Source organism: Psittacula echo, assembly GCF_963264785.1.
Source record: "Psittacula echo genome assembly, chromosome: 2".
NCBI lineage: Eukaryota > Metazoa > Chordata > Aves > Psittaciformes > Psittacidae > Psittacula > Psittacula echo.
In genome coordinates, this window is record NC_137737.1 from 109600195 (window position 1) to 109615433 (window position 15239).

At 43.3% G+C, this 15239-nt stretch overlaps 1 pseudogene across 1 annotated transcript; it reads right to left on the minus strand.

Moving 5' to 3' along the window:
* Window positions 1-865: 865 nt before the first annotated feature.
* On the minus strand, window positions 866-4879 carry LOC308217306 (myosin regulatory light chain 2, smooth muscle minor isoform-like; annotated as a pseudogene). The gene is made up of 4 exons (XR_013958980.1): window positions 4633-4879; window positions 2799-2996; window positions 2503-2664; window positions 866-1529 (listed from the first exon to the last, which is right to left on the minus strand). The product of XR_013958980.1 is annotated as a myosin regulatory light chain 2, smooth muscle minor isoform-like (transcript).
* Between the last annotated feature and the right edge of the window lie 10360 nt (window positions 4880-15239).

The following is a 15239-nucleotide window of genomic DNA, read 5'->3' on the forward strand; positions in this document are numbered from 1 at the left end:
TAAAGTTAACTTACAGAGCTAAAGGCAGAACATCTTCAGGAGCCGCCACACTAGGAACATAAGCAAGATCAGCCAACCAAGCCTCCATAGTACCATATGGAAAAATGAGGCAACTCCTCTGTACCATATGAGCTGCCCCAGCCTTTACAAGGGTAAACTTAAGACCCCTGTTCCTTGGGATCTTATGTGAAGTGGCTGAGGGCATAGTTTCTGGACAAGACATCATCACTTTAATAAATATCCCCCGTACACTTTTCAGCTTGCAGTAACCAAGAGAATGAGACCTATTGCAGGACACAGTCCTCCTCAGAACTCAGAGAACAACCTTCCTCTTCTCTTGGTATTTGAGACAACAGCATCAGCACAGCTGTTCTTCAGTCAACCATTCTTGATTGGTTAAAAGCTATTTTATCAATGTAGTAAGGAATATTTGTGACCTTTTAAAAAGTGAGAGGGACTTTAGCATCTATATATAGGGATTTACCAAGTTAATTCTCATAACTTCAGTGTCAATCTTAGCTGCAGAACAGTGAAGTTTTATGCAGGTTTTCTGCCACATACTCCTGTTAGTGCTAGGACAGATGCTGTAAGCTCAGAGATTCCTTTGCGCAGGCTTCCTTTAGCAGAAGGGAAAAAAATATGCTCAATTCCCTGCTAATAATCTGGCAATAGCCAGCATGAAAACTTGGCACACAGGAATGCAAATTCTGACATAAAAATATTGCTAAAACCCTATCAATATTAAAAGGAAATAAAAGCTGGGCACGGTATCTGTTGGCAATGAGGCAACTGTAACAACCTTCCCCAACCATTTCTCTGGTGAACACGTAAAAAACCCAAGGTAAGAGATTTCTACAGCTGCATTTTTAAAGTCACAGGCACACACTGCAAGGAGCATTTCGGAACTGTGACACCAAACATTATGTAAATGAGTTTTCCAGCTTGATTTGCAACTACAAGTAGAATACAATTAACAGCTACATTTATAAATGCATAATAGAAGTATTCTTCACAAAAGAATTTGAGGTATTTTATCTATATAGCAATCTTTATTTCAAAATGGAATTATTACAAAAATGTAAAAACCCAGCTAAACCAGAAACATTGAGATTAATTATTCTGGACTAAAAAGTCCAGGGATCTTTGTCCCCATATCCTTTTCCTCGCAATATTTTCCCCTTTTCCAGTTTGATTACACAGGTGCAAATGTGCCTAAATGGCCTGGAATAGATAAATACATTGAGAAAGGCAAAAGCTGTAAAGCTAAATGCATGCAACAAGTTTTATCAGGAAGAAACCCTCAAAAATAAATGTAAGTGTAAAGTAGAGATAATCTGCAGGTATCCGGGGATCCACTCAGTCATCCTTGTCTTTTGCTCCGTGTTTCAGGATGCGTGTGAACTCGATATAGTTGAAGTTCCCCTTTTTGTCAATGGGTGCCTCCCTGTACAACTCATCTACCTCCTCATCTGTGAACCTGTCTCCCATTGTGGTGAGCAGCTCTCGCAGGTAGTCTTCTTGGATGAACCCTGGAATACAATGTACAAGGACATAAGAAAAAGGAGTTTTTATATTTATCTGCTAACAGATGGATGATAAGGTATTTCCCCAAATTCTTCGTTTCAGTTACAGACAGCTACAGTCTTTGTTGCCAAATGAAAACAAAGACATTAAAGCCTATTACTACAAGTTGCAAATTAATTACAAGCATCTAATTAAGTCAAGCCTCTTAGTGAATTTGCCTGGTCTCACTACTTCAAGTAAAGGCCATCTCATGATTTGCCTGTGTTGTTTCAGAGAATATACAAATTTGTCAGTATATGTATTGGATGGTCTTCCCAACAGCCAGGCTATACTCCTAGTAGTACCAAAAGCCTTTAACAGTTGTGTATTTTACACAAAAGGGATCTGTTTGTCTTAAACATTCCTAATGAAAATCACTAAAAAAACCTCAAAAATTACAGAACTTGGCAACTACCAATGTTCAACAAGTACATGAAAACACAGTTTGAAATACTTCAACGATTTGAAATTGATCTTAAATCAGTGGCAAAACTCAGATTTACTAGACTGGTTGCAAAGAACACATTTGGGCATTGTTTATAAAACAAGCAGCCTTATATAATTTATGACTCCTATTAGCACTCTTGTGAGTCACACAAGGATTTTCTTGTATTTGGTTTCTTCTCCTTTAAGTGCAGTTTAACAAAGAGAAGGTGGATACAAGTTGCCAACAGAAAACAAGTTCTTCATAAAAGCGCAATAGCTTTGAAGACAAGGATTCCTCTCACAAAAGCTGCCTTGAAGCTGAATTTTAAGTCAGGAAAAATTTTAAGACCCTGGTTCCCAAATCAATATTTTTATTTTATTTTTTTAACCTGCTGCCGTCCTGAATACCACCAAAGAGCCAGAAGTTTGGGATCTTAAGTTCTACAGTGTTTGAAAAAGTAACTTCAGCTGATGGGGACACAGGCATGATTTTTAGTTATTTCACCTACATACCTGTTGCTTCTTCATCGAAGCAAGCAAAAGCATTCCTGATTACGTCTTCTGGGTCGGTGCCATTTAACTTCTCACCAAACATTGTGAGGAACATTGTGAAATTTATAGGGCCTGGAGCCTCATTCATCATGGCATCTAGGTATTCATCTGTTGGATTCTTTCCTACAAATAAAGGAATTCACAGTCGGTTTAGCCTTCAAACTAAAAGTAACCTGAAGAGCGTATCCCAGGCTCCATTATTCTAATTCTAACTGCACAAATTTGTTTGTCAACCACAAACAGAAAAGTGACATTACCAAGGGAGGCGAGCATGTCATGCAAGTCCTCTTTGTCAATGAAGCCATCCCTGTTCTGGTCAATCATGTTGAAGGCCTCCTTGAATTCCTGAATCTGCGACTGATCAAACATCGCAAATACATTGGAAGTGGCGCGCTGAGGGCGCTTCTTGGTGGTCTTCGTCTTTGCCCTTTTGCTGGACATGTTAGCTGTTGGTTCTAGGGAAACAGAAACATACCCAAGATTTAGCCTTATTAAATCAGATTGCAAGTCCTTGGGAGAGTGGTGGATAAAGGAATATCAAATTCCATGTTGCAAATGTGAATTTGTTCATAACAATTGGTTATAAACATATTATTTAGTATCTCTCTGGCTTCATTTTCCTTCACTTGCTACTAAGTGCATTTTCCAGACTCAAGGACTGGCACTGTAGGCCAGCAGCAGGCTACATTAGGAAACCAAATAAAAAAATAAATTCACAAAATGAAACTCACACAGTGCTTCTGTTGCTGATTCTATACCTTATCTGTGCCTTCTGCTAATTAAGGCTACATACTTAGCAGTTACAGAGGCACTGCTAACCTACCATGTAGAAGGATAGGGGCTGTAACCTAGTATAGTGTGCAGTGGTTAACTAAAATCAAACAGTACGCTAAACTAACATTTGTCAGGAGAAGAGTATTTTAGGCTCTGAATAACATTTTGTTAGAATAGCTGCCATTAAAAGAGCAGTAGGTCTCAGGACACAGAATGACCCTGGCAAGAGCCTGTGGGTTTTTGTGCAGATTTCTGCATGGTGCAGGGAGAGAGATCTGCCAAAGAACTCCTACTACAGTTTTTTCATCACAGTCAGCTAGGGGGATTGTGTGTGGTGGAGAAAGGATACTGACTTGGTTCAAAAGCACTACTTTGCTATTCTGTTACACAGTGAAACTATTACACAACACATATGCAAATGCAAGCATACTCTTTTTAAAATAAATTGACATAATAGTTCTAGAAATCTGAAGATGGTTTCTTTTAATTATCAACCTTTCAAAACATTTATATAATCTTACAGAATCTTTATATAGTTTCATGTATCAAATATACTGATTTAATTGTTTCTCTTAGCTGTCAAATGAAGAAATAAATGTGGCAGTTCACATGTTATAACACTGAGATAATTAGGATGGAAGAGAGGCTTTCAAGTTAACTCCTTCTGTTTAGCTGGGAAGATATGATTTAGCCATCAACTATGGTTGACAGCACAAACAGGAAAAGCTGAGTCATTGACTGAAATGCAAACACAAAAGACCTCAACATTGCTATTGGATCAGAAGAAGATAGACACTGCTTAATACTGTTTCCAAGTCTTCTTTCACCTCTGTGCTTTAGTTTTACCTAGTGCAAGCAATCCATGCTGCTGTCATCCTTTATTATGCCCAACTAAGTGTTATGCAAACCACATTCCTTCTATCCTCTGTTGAATTTTACAAGGAGCACTGCACCAACTGCGTCCTGAAGTAGGACACATTTAAACTTCACCTGCAGTCACAAGAATATCAACAGTTTGAAATTTACAACAAGTATTAATTTTTTAACTTAAAAATTATCTGGTCAGAAAGGCAATTTAATCAGAGTCACAGTACACTTCTGTTTCATGGACAGTTTGCTCAAAGTTACAATATTTTCTGTTAGACTCCTGACAAGAAAGACTGAAGACATTAACTGTGATTGATCCTTAAAAACGGGAGTAAATTTAAATAAAGTAACTCCCATACATGGTTAATCCAATATTCAGGCAAAAAGCAGTTAGTTCAGTTTTTCTTTGTTTGCTTGTTTTGTTTTTAATTAAAAGGAAATACATTTTACCTTCCTTTTTATCAGGTACCTGACACGCTGTACCAAGCATCTGGATCATAAAAGGATATTCCATGGTTATGTCCTTCTCAGTCTGTCTACAAAGAGTGTTACTGATCTCCCCTGCTAATTCCACGCTTTTAAATCCTACGTGCCTATACAACGTTCCTCTGACGTATAAAACAAACCATTATGTCCCAAACTAAAAATAGCTTATGAAATGCAACCACACATCCTTCAGCAATGAAGTTCTCTTCATTGCATTCACTAACCACAGGCTATCAGAGATGCCTGGTCTCCAACGAATACTTCAACAAATAAACATGAACTCCTGACATCTAGATACTTACGAAGACAATAAGGTTCTGGTGTCCTCAAAATAAAAAGGACATGAAACTGTTGGAACAAGTCCAGAGGAGGGCCACAAGGATGATCAGGGGACTGGAGCACCTCCCGTATGAAGACAGGCTGAGAAAGTTGGGGCTGTTCAGCCTGGAGAAGAGAAGGCTGCGTGGAGACCTCATAGCAGCCTCCTAGTATCTGAAAGGGGCCTACAGGGATGCTGGAGGTGGACTATTCCTCAGGGACTGTAGCGACAGGACAACGGGTAAAAGGTTAAAACTTAAACAGGGGAAGTTTAGATTGGCTATAAGGAAGAAATTCTTTACTGTGAGGGTGGTGAAGCACTGGAATGGGTTGCCCAAGGAAGTTGTGAATGCTCTATCCCTGGCGGTGTTCAAGGCCAGGTTGGATGAGGCCTTGCATGGCATGGTTTAGTGTGAGATGTCCCTGCCCATGGCAGGGAGGTTGGAACTAGATGATCTTAAGGTCCTTTCCAACCCTAACTTTTCTATGATTCTATGAAGGTGGCTTGCTTTCAACCTGCAGTCAAGTTGGGCATACCTTCAGCATTTTTCTTACCTCAATAAAAATACTCATGCAAATTACTGTTAAACTCCAAATTACTTACAAAGTTCCACTACCCAAAAATACAGTCAAAGAGTAGTTTTCAAGGATGTGGCCTGAGAAGTTCACTTTGCATGTGCTGCCAGGCAGTACTCCCAAAAAAGCTGCTACCTGCAATTCTCTTGTGTACAATTCCATCTTAGTCAAGAGGCAGCAACAGAAGCAAACTACTGCCAACTGTACCTGCACATGGCAGGAGGAGAGCCTCTTTTTAATTGTTCAGAAAATTGCCATACCAGAACACTGTACTAGAGAAGAGAAAAAATTTGCTGGTGTTTGCATTATTATTTCCCGAGTTTCTCTCCAGCAGGCTCAGGAGGCAGCTGGTATGGAATACAGATGACACAACTCCTTCACTTTGAGAGAACTGTCAGCCTGCATGTAGAGAAACATTAGGTCTCAAGAGATTGTGGTGCCTTTCAGCACAAGTTTGGTGCAGCTGTGCCCATGTGGTGCACTCGACTCTGGGCAACTCGATCAGAAAAAGGATGATAAATTTTCAAAGTCCTCAGACAAATGAAGACATCAATCCAGTTAGCCAAAGAGATCCATTCATGATGAAAAGGTTCCAAGTGTTTACATGCAGTATACCTCTCTGTGTACAACAGTACTGATGTAGTGAGCCAGAACTAACTTGAGTCAAGCACTGGACCCACTAATTTTAGAAAAAAATAGCATTTTACCTAATAAATCCAACAGGTCATTTATATATAAAAACCCCCTATGCTTTTATAATTGAAATACAGTAAGTATAGGCTGACAATAGAAGAATCTCAGTGGATGTAAAGTGGAAATACTTCACATTAGATAGTACAAGTCATGACAGGCAAGTTTAGTCTGTTTAAAACTGTGATGCACTGAATGGTCTGGGACTTGTTTTGGAAACAGTTCAAGAAACTTCTAATGCAAGACCCTGCCTGTTAAACTTACCATAATACATTTCCAAAAACATAACCTTTACTTGGGAAAATTTTAACATATTAAAAAAAGAGAAATAATAAAAAGGTAGTAATAGCATGCCTTGCACTCTGTTGCTTGCACACTTCATTTTCTTTGTTAAGCAACAGCAATGGATATCAAACACAGACAGCACATGCAAACACAGAAGCACAGAAAGTCATCCTATGGCCCTTACCTCTAAGCAAAGGATAAACCCCAGGAGGAGACAAAACTGAGCAACTAAAGAGCTTGAGCCAGACAGTAAGATATGAGACTTTATAACCCACTAACAGTGCTGCAGGCTGGATCTGTTTAGAGGTAGTGACCAAAAGTTACGCTTTAGAAAATACTCTCACGTTTCAACATTGTTTTTATAATGATTTGGGATGCCTATAATGCAAGATTTGTTCCAGTATTAAAGGGTGACTACAAAGAAGATGTAGACTCCCTTTTTACAAGGAGTCATATGGAAAAGACAGAGGTAATGGCCACAAGTTACTCCTGTGGACATTCTAATTAGACACAACAGGAAATTTTTTCCACAAAGAGAAATCAGCCATTGGAATAATCTTCCTAAGGAAGTGGTGGATTCCCCAACACTGGACACTTTAAATATTCAGCTGAACAGGGTGCTGGGGCACCTAGTCTAGGTCATGGTTTATCTGGAAAGGTTGGATCAGATGATCCCTGATGTCCCTTCCAACCTGGGAGTCTATGAGTGAAATAAAAAAAAAAACAGCCCTCAAACAAAACAGCCATATAATAAAGCCCCACAACCCACACTCAGGAAAGCCTCTACGTGACCTAAGATAACAGTCACTTTCCTTTCAATCATCAAATTCAAAAGTCAGCCTCAAAGCTAAATCCCAAGTTCTGTCCACATAATCAATTACAGCATCAGGTACAACCATGCATCCATCACAGTAGGGCTGGTAGAGGAAGAGGTAAGACTAGGGCACTCTGAGCTGATCTGTACCAAGGCTCAATAAAGAGCTTTTGGAAAAAAAAAAAACGGGGGGGGGAATAAAGACCACACCCTCTCAGTCTTCAAAGTCATCTTAATGCACTCCTCACGAATAAGCCTTCCTAAACCCTTGTACAGGAGTCAAACTTGCCTTAAAATCCATTGTCTTTGATTCAACAGGGCCTCTGCAAGTCAGACAGCGGAAAGCACTACGAGCTGCCCCTCAGAGCTCTGTCGCAGTCATGGTTATTTCAAAATGTATGCAGGAAAGAGGAAACTCACAGCCTCTCCTCCTATCTCGGCCTCTTCAGCCGTGCCAGCTTTCACACTGGCCTTTCCCCTGCTCTAACTTATGGTGAGGAAACGGCCGGAAGGCAGCCGGTCACTTCCCACGGGGCCCTTGTGCCGGCGGGCGTGTCCACGGTAACGGCCCCACCGACGCATTCACAGGGCCGCACTGGGAAAACCGCGGGGCCGACGGGGCTCCAGCCAGGCCCGGCAGCACCGATGCGAGAGCCGAGAAAAGCTGCCTCCGAGGCGGGCGACGCCGCAAGCGCTCCCCGCCCAGCTCCTCAGGGAGCCGGCTTCTCAGGCGCCCTGGCCCACCGCAGCCCAGCTGCAGACCCCACAGGTGGCCGCTGCAGCCCCCCCCTCTCAGCGCCGGCCCCACCTCACCTGGCGGCTGCAAGAGAGAATCTTCGTCCTAGCACGGCAGGGAGCAGCAGCAACAACAGCACTTCCGGAAAGCCCGCAGCCACCGCCCCGCCGGCGCAAAGGAAGGAAGACGTGGGCGAGACCATCGGCTCGAAAAGGCGGAGGGGTGGCGGCGAGACTCGTCGCTTCGGTGTCGAGGTTGCACAAGCCGTGCCAAGAAGAGGCCCCGGCGGCGACTGTGTGTTTCGCGCTTCCTCTTGGGGGTCTCTACCCTCCCCGGGAGCATAAGGTCAAGGCCCGTGCTCGGCCTCTGTACCATCGTGCCTCCCCCCCGGCGGAACGCAGCATTGGTGCAGCGCGGTTTAGTCACCGCATTCCACGGACAGGGGGGCGGAGGGAATGCCGCGTCTGCCCTTATAAGGCAACGGCGGGAATTTCCTGCGCGTCCGGCTCGCGGCGGCGGGCCGGGCCTCATCCCCTCGCCCCGCCTCCCCAGCCGCGAGCCGGTGTGGGCGCCGGGGCGGGCGTTACCCGCCGTGTCGTTCCCGCCCCGCCCATCCCATCCCGGCCCTTCAGGACCCGCCTCGCCGGGATCCGCGCGTCCCTCCCGCTTTCCTTCGTAGCACCCGCAGCGAAACACCCTTCCCAGCCGCCTGTGCTGCCTTTACAAGGACCCTTCTTAGGGAGGGTTGCGGTGGCCTCAGGGCATCACGGACCTCGACTGCACCCCTTTCCTTTTTTGACAGAAAACTAGAGCATCTTCCCAGTTGTCTTTGGCCATACAGGGGCGGGGGAGACGGGAACCGGCCCAACAGAAGATAAAAGTGCGTTTTATGGTGCTGTTGTGCGTGCTTGGGAGGGGCTGTGTCGCAAGAAATTCCTAAGAAATAGGGGTTATGCCGGTTGGTTGTCTGTACATCAGCCCATCTTCGAATAGTATTTGCTGCCTTAGCTGATGGTGGCAATAAAACAGGCGGCCTGAGGCCTTGGGTGTATTCAGTTCTCCCGTAGTCTGTGAAAACAGTGAGGGATTACACCTATTTCTGACTTTTTTTGACAGAAATAAAATAGAAGGCTCTCAGGAGACCTTAAAGCAGCCTTCCAATGCTTAAAAGGGCCTACAAGAAATGTGAAGGGGGACATTTTACACGGCATATAGTGACAGGACAAGGGGGAATGGCTTTAAACTGAAAAAGAGGGGAGTCAGTGGCAAAATTGACATGTAATTTAGCAGAGTTAGCCCTGACAAGAGCAGGAATGGGAATCTCTATCTGTATTAGAGGTATTTTTATCCAATGAATTAAATAATATTCAATAACAATGAATTCCCATTTTTTTCCTTCAAAAATTGATACAATACTAACTCAGGGATTTTATAAGTGTATTTATTTTTCTGACCTACTCCAAAATAATATTTTGGCATACCCCAAATTGGAATAATCAAAAATGTATGACTAGAAGAGCAATCAAAATGTGAACAATGAATATGTAGGAACACCTATCAGAAGAAGCCTTCATACCTGGTATCGGTGTTTGAAATGTCTGGCTATGAGTAGTTGCCAGGTTTAATATTTAACATAATGAGTAGTATGTAATATATTGACTAACCACAGAGGACTTCAGCCTATATTACTAAATCACCACAGGTGAGTTTACCTTATTGCCCTTTGAACTTCTGCAAGATTTTTTTCTTCTGAATAATTTCATAATGGGAAAAGGTGTGCAACCTTTTTTTTTTTTTTGGAAAGTAGGGAGAAATTTAAAGACTCAGTAGATTTCAGGCATCTTTAAGAGACACAGATGCAGTAATATTGATTCAGGAACAGCAACTGTGCTTCCAGAAAAAAATGATTAGCCAGTTATAAAAAAATATGCATGATTCATTTGTAACCTTCTTCATTAGCTCTTATTAAACTTCTTCAGACTGAATAAAAGCTTCATGAGTTCCACTTTACAGATGGTGACACTGAAGCACAGGTGGGCTAAACAAACAATAATACATAAAGATGCGGTTTGGAATGTAAAAGGATTTTCAGCCAGGTGAGTAGTTTCTGAGTTCTTCTTCATTAAGATTTGGAAGCTTGCACACTTCCAAAACCCCTGTGAGTCTTCGAACACCTATATAACTCTAGAATCTACCTGAAAGTGACTTACATGCTACTTCCCCAGAAGCCAGCGGTCCCTAAAGGAGGAAGTTTTCCAAGACTGCTTTTAAACTCTTGAATATATCGTAGAATCACAGAATGGTTTGGGTGGGAAGGGAAAAATTACCAAGTAAATAATAACAATAACAAAATAAGATAAAATATAACAAGAAGAAGAAAAAGCAGCAGCTTAATACATTTGCAACAAAGGTCAAGAGAATATATTCTGGTATTCAGTTATATAAACAATAGTATAGTCAGACTATTAAATAAAATAAACCAATGAAGCTGGAATTACAATACAGGAGTTGCCAGTACAGACAGCCAGGAAAGAAAGAACATACTTTGACTTGTTACCAGCTCCAGCAATCAACACACATCTTCCACACTACAGCGAATAACATGAGTTTACTTAAACAGTGCAATTCCTGCTGGTATCAGCCTGTGGAAGGTGAGTGCCACATAGCAGGCCTGGTAGTGCCATTCCTAGGGCATTCCTGGCATGAGAATATGGCCCTGCACCTCCCTGACCCAGGAAGACATGCCTGTGGAGAAGCCGGAGGTGCTGCCTCTTGCTCACTCTGTACAAGCTGAGCTGTTTTAGCCTTACTGTCCGTTTGCTTCTTACACAACTCGGATGTCCCACTCACAGTTGAAGAAGCATTTTGAAAATGCAAAGCAATGTCAATACACTTAAGAACAAACTAAACAAAAGCACTGGCTAAGCCAAGCTGCCATTCCATACCACGAGGCCATGAGCAATAGCGTGTGAAAGAAAGAGAAGTGGCCACCGTGTCTAAAGTGTTAAAAAAGGTGACTTGAGTGGGCTCTCCAGCTGTGTCTGTGCACTGACATAGTCCTCTGGTTTGCTGAAGAGCTAGTAACTGCAAACTAATGATTAAAAATAGTTACCTTTGATTACAGTGTACTGGATGACATCAAATCTTACCTTTCTTGCTCTTTCCAGAGACTTCTCCTGCAGTCGATCACTTTTTTCCAGCTGTGGTTTATACTACAGGAACTGGTTTTAGTTTGAACAACTCTGCATTCTCTTTAATCTCAGAAATACATCTCTCTTATTTGGTACTGTTGCATTATGTACAAAGTAGAACTGTCCTTCCCTTTTGAGACAAAAACTGGTTTGTCGTTCCTCTTTGGGACAAAACCTGGCTCCAATGCTGAATGCGAGGAGTCAAGCCATGCACTGGGCATTGCAAGCACTGGAAGCCAAAGGAACAGTGGCCCATCCATCCTCGTGGCCCATTCTGTTCTGTGACAACTTCTGTCCCACCCTACCTACCTGTGGGTGAGTTGTGCATGTTGTGCAGGATGTGCACAAACTCAACACAGATGCTGTGTAAGCAGGCCAGGTTTGGGAGCAGCACAGCGACATTCCCACAGCATTGACTGTTTTCTCTGGTTGAGATACCCTCCTCTGCCTAGCAGCATTCCTTCATTTGTTAAGCCCTTATTGTAATCCTTATCCTGGAGCTTATATATGTGTTATACTAGAAATGTTTTTTGGTGGTGGTGGTTTTATTTTTCTCCAGGTTCTTTCCCTGATTGCTGTTGGTGTACTACACTTCAGATGAAACGACTCTCAGACTGTATGATTGTGAGGGTGGTGAGGCACTGGCATAGGTTGCCCACAAAAGCTGTGTCTGCCCCATCCCTGGCAGTGTTCAATGCCAGGCTGGACAGGGCTTTGAGCAACCTGGTCTAGTGGAAGGTGTCCCTGCCCATGGCAGAGGGGTTGGAACTGGATGAGCTTTAAGGTCCCTTCCAACCCAAACCATTCTATGATTCTATGATTGTGCTTTGCTCCAGGAGGAAGATGACTGGTTTATTTACAGCAGTAGTCAATTGCCTTCCTGTACTGTCCTGACGCAGCCTGAGACAGAGGGGAGCCATGCCTGAGGCAGCACAGCCATACGGACACTGTGTACCTGGACCCAGAGTCCATCCCCACGGCAGCTCCCTCTCGCCCCAGTGCCAGAAACCCGCACTGGAGCCCTGCTTCTGCCCGCTTTCAGGCTCTGTGGAGTCTGCTGAGGGAGAGTACTCCCTTGAGCTCTCGAACTGGAGACGCTGGTGTCACGGGCGGGAGCTCCGGTACCGGCTGTCACCAGCAGGGGGAGCTCCTCGTTTGGGTAGGAACCGGGAGACAGGCGGGGCCGGGTACGGTCACAGGCCCGAGAGGACGCTGCAAAATGGCGTCAAATCCTGCTATGGCCTGCAAAAGCAAGGGGAAAGATCCTATCAGGGCTGCGGGGTGACACTTGGGCTGCGTTTGAACTCCTCAAACTCCTGTAGCAAGCACCTGCCTACCTCCACCGAGAGAGGTATCTTACAAAGTGAGGATCTGCCTTGCTATCCTAGCCCCTCTTTGCCCTGATTCAGCGCTGCTGATTGCTTTTTCCCAGTCACTAGAAACATACAGAAGTGTCTCCAAGCTCTGGCAGCGCCAGCAGCTTTCCCAGCTAAAACTCTCTGAAAGCTGACATCACAGTTTTGCCTGTGATGAAACCCTGAGCAGCTTCTCTGGTTTCAGTACAGACTGGGAATCAGTGTGTTCCTTTTATGAAAAGCTCAAATACGTTTTTCTGGGATGGAAAGCATTTTGTTTTATGGTATTGCAATCAAAGTTACAAATGCAATAAGAGGTACAATGTCAGTAATCAACAACACCTGGGGTAAATATGCTTTCTGCTTGTATAGCAAAATTAGTTTCCTTGTTTTCAGCAGAGATACCCTGTGTGAGCATGATGAGCCAGAGCTAACCTAGCACACGGACAAGATTTGCAAATCTTCCTCTGAAACTGGATTGAAATTAGAAAAAGCTTAAAGGAAATTTTGAATAAAACTGGATTGAATAAAATACCCAAGTGCTTGGAAAGTGTATGAAAACAAATATTCTGGAGGAGGCCAACAGCTGGAAAAAACGAGATTTGGGGTAAGTTTCATTAAAACCTGAAAGCCAGTGAAGAGCTCATTGTTTATGAACCCTTTTCAGTGAGAATTGAGGAAATAAGCAATAGACAGCAGTGAACAGACAAGTTACAATGGCAAAATGAGCAAACACAGCAAATTAAACCCAGCCTCACAAGGCTCTAAGTACACCTTCCTTCTCTAGCTGTGCTTCCTAGTTCAAGTCTACCTGGATAGCCCACAGGAACATACTAATTTTGAATTTAGGAAGACCATGTTCTCTTGCTTGTGTAGCACAGGAAAAATAATGAGGACTTAATGAGGACTGTTAAAAATTCATAAAAGACAGAAATGCTTTTAAAATCAAATAGGTTGATTTTTTCCTATTTGTAAGCCTGTCCCACTGAACCTTCTCTGGATGTTCTGCTTGCACGCAGGACTCCGCTGGCTCACTGTTGCCACCTATGGGAGGAGATACCATTTTTTCTGTTGATGAGCAGGGAAGATGCCTCTAGCTTGGGCTTTGCCAACAGGCAGACTTGTTCCCCTCTTCACTAGCAACCCAGCAGCAAAAGTAATGTAATTGCTCCACCGGGAATTTCTGGAGCTCATCGTCAGCTGTTATTCACCTTCTTGCAGTCATTACTCAGCTGCGCTTGGTCATCAGTCCCTGCTGGCGTTACCAAAGGGAAGGGTCATACTCCCTCTGTATTTACTCTGTCAGCTAGTGTAACAGTCCCTTGAGAGCTGTAACGAAAGAGTACAGTTTTACGCAGATGCAGGAGGGTAAGCAGAAAATTAGCCCTGTGTCAAGAAGCCGCTAATACTTTTGGCAGGGCTGTTCTCAGCTGTGCCCTGCACTTGCAGCCAGTGGCTGAGGATTCATCTTTCAGCTGTCTGCCCGCCATTATGGCCTGAGCAGCTCACACCTTTCCACTCTGGACCCCCAAACTCGGTCCTTCTGTTAGTGGGAAACATAAAGTACTGTAGTGCACTTAATAAGTGCAATTTTTCTATAGGCAGAGTAAGAGAAATCTGATATCAGGTGAAAAATGTTCATTGTGCACTTTAGTTTCATGACACATTCAGACCTGCAGATGTAATGATAAAGAGATGTACTAAAAATTTCAAGGTGTCTCTGAATGGCTTGATGTCGTGGTTTAAGCCCAGGCCGTAAATCAGAACCACGCAGTCCACTTCCCCCCCCACCTTTCTTCCCTCCGCTTCTGGAGGGACGGGGAGGAGAATCAAAAGAATGCAGCTCCCATGGGTTGAGATAAGAACAGTTTAATAACTAAGGTATAACACAAATCACTACTGCTACCACCAATAATAATAATGATAAGGGAAATAACAAGGAAGAGAATACAACCGCTCACCGACCGGTACCTCGCCCCCACCCCGCAGTGATCTAGCCCCTCCGGGCCACTCTCAGTTCTACTTCCTGGGCATGACGTGCTGTGGTATGGAATACCTCTTTGGCTAGTTTGGGTCAGGTGTCCTGTCCCTGCTTCCTCCCGGCTTCTCCTCCTCCCTGGCAGAGCATGAGACTCACAAAGTCCTTGGTCAGGGTAAACATTCTGACCAGTAACTGAAAACATCAGCTTTATCAATATATTTCCCAGGCCGAAAGTCAAAACCACAGTGCTGCACCAGCTACTAAGAAGGAGAAAAACTGACTGCTGCTGCTGAACCCAGGACACTTGATGAAAACTGTTTCTTCATCATATAAATACAAGACAGTACTAGCAAAAATCTTTAATAATAATAATAATAACAACATATTTCTTGTCCTGAAATATTCCCATTTCTCCCCAGTGTGAACTAATTGCACAGATTTTCCCCAAAATCCTGTTGGAATCTGAAACTTTCAAGAAGTTCAGCCTCTTCAAGTTAAGTAACCTAAAACTTTAATTCATAAAGCCATAGAATGTGAAAATAGGTGTGAACTGTCCAGTTTGATCTCTCCCTTGTAGTTAACTTTAATTTTCTTTGGCATTTGGCCAGAATAAAATGATGTTTAA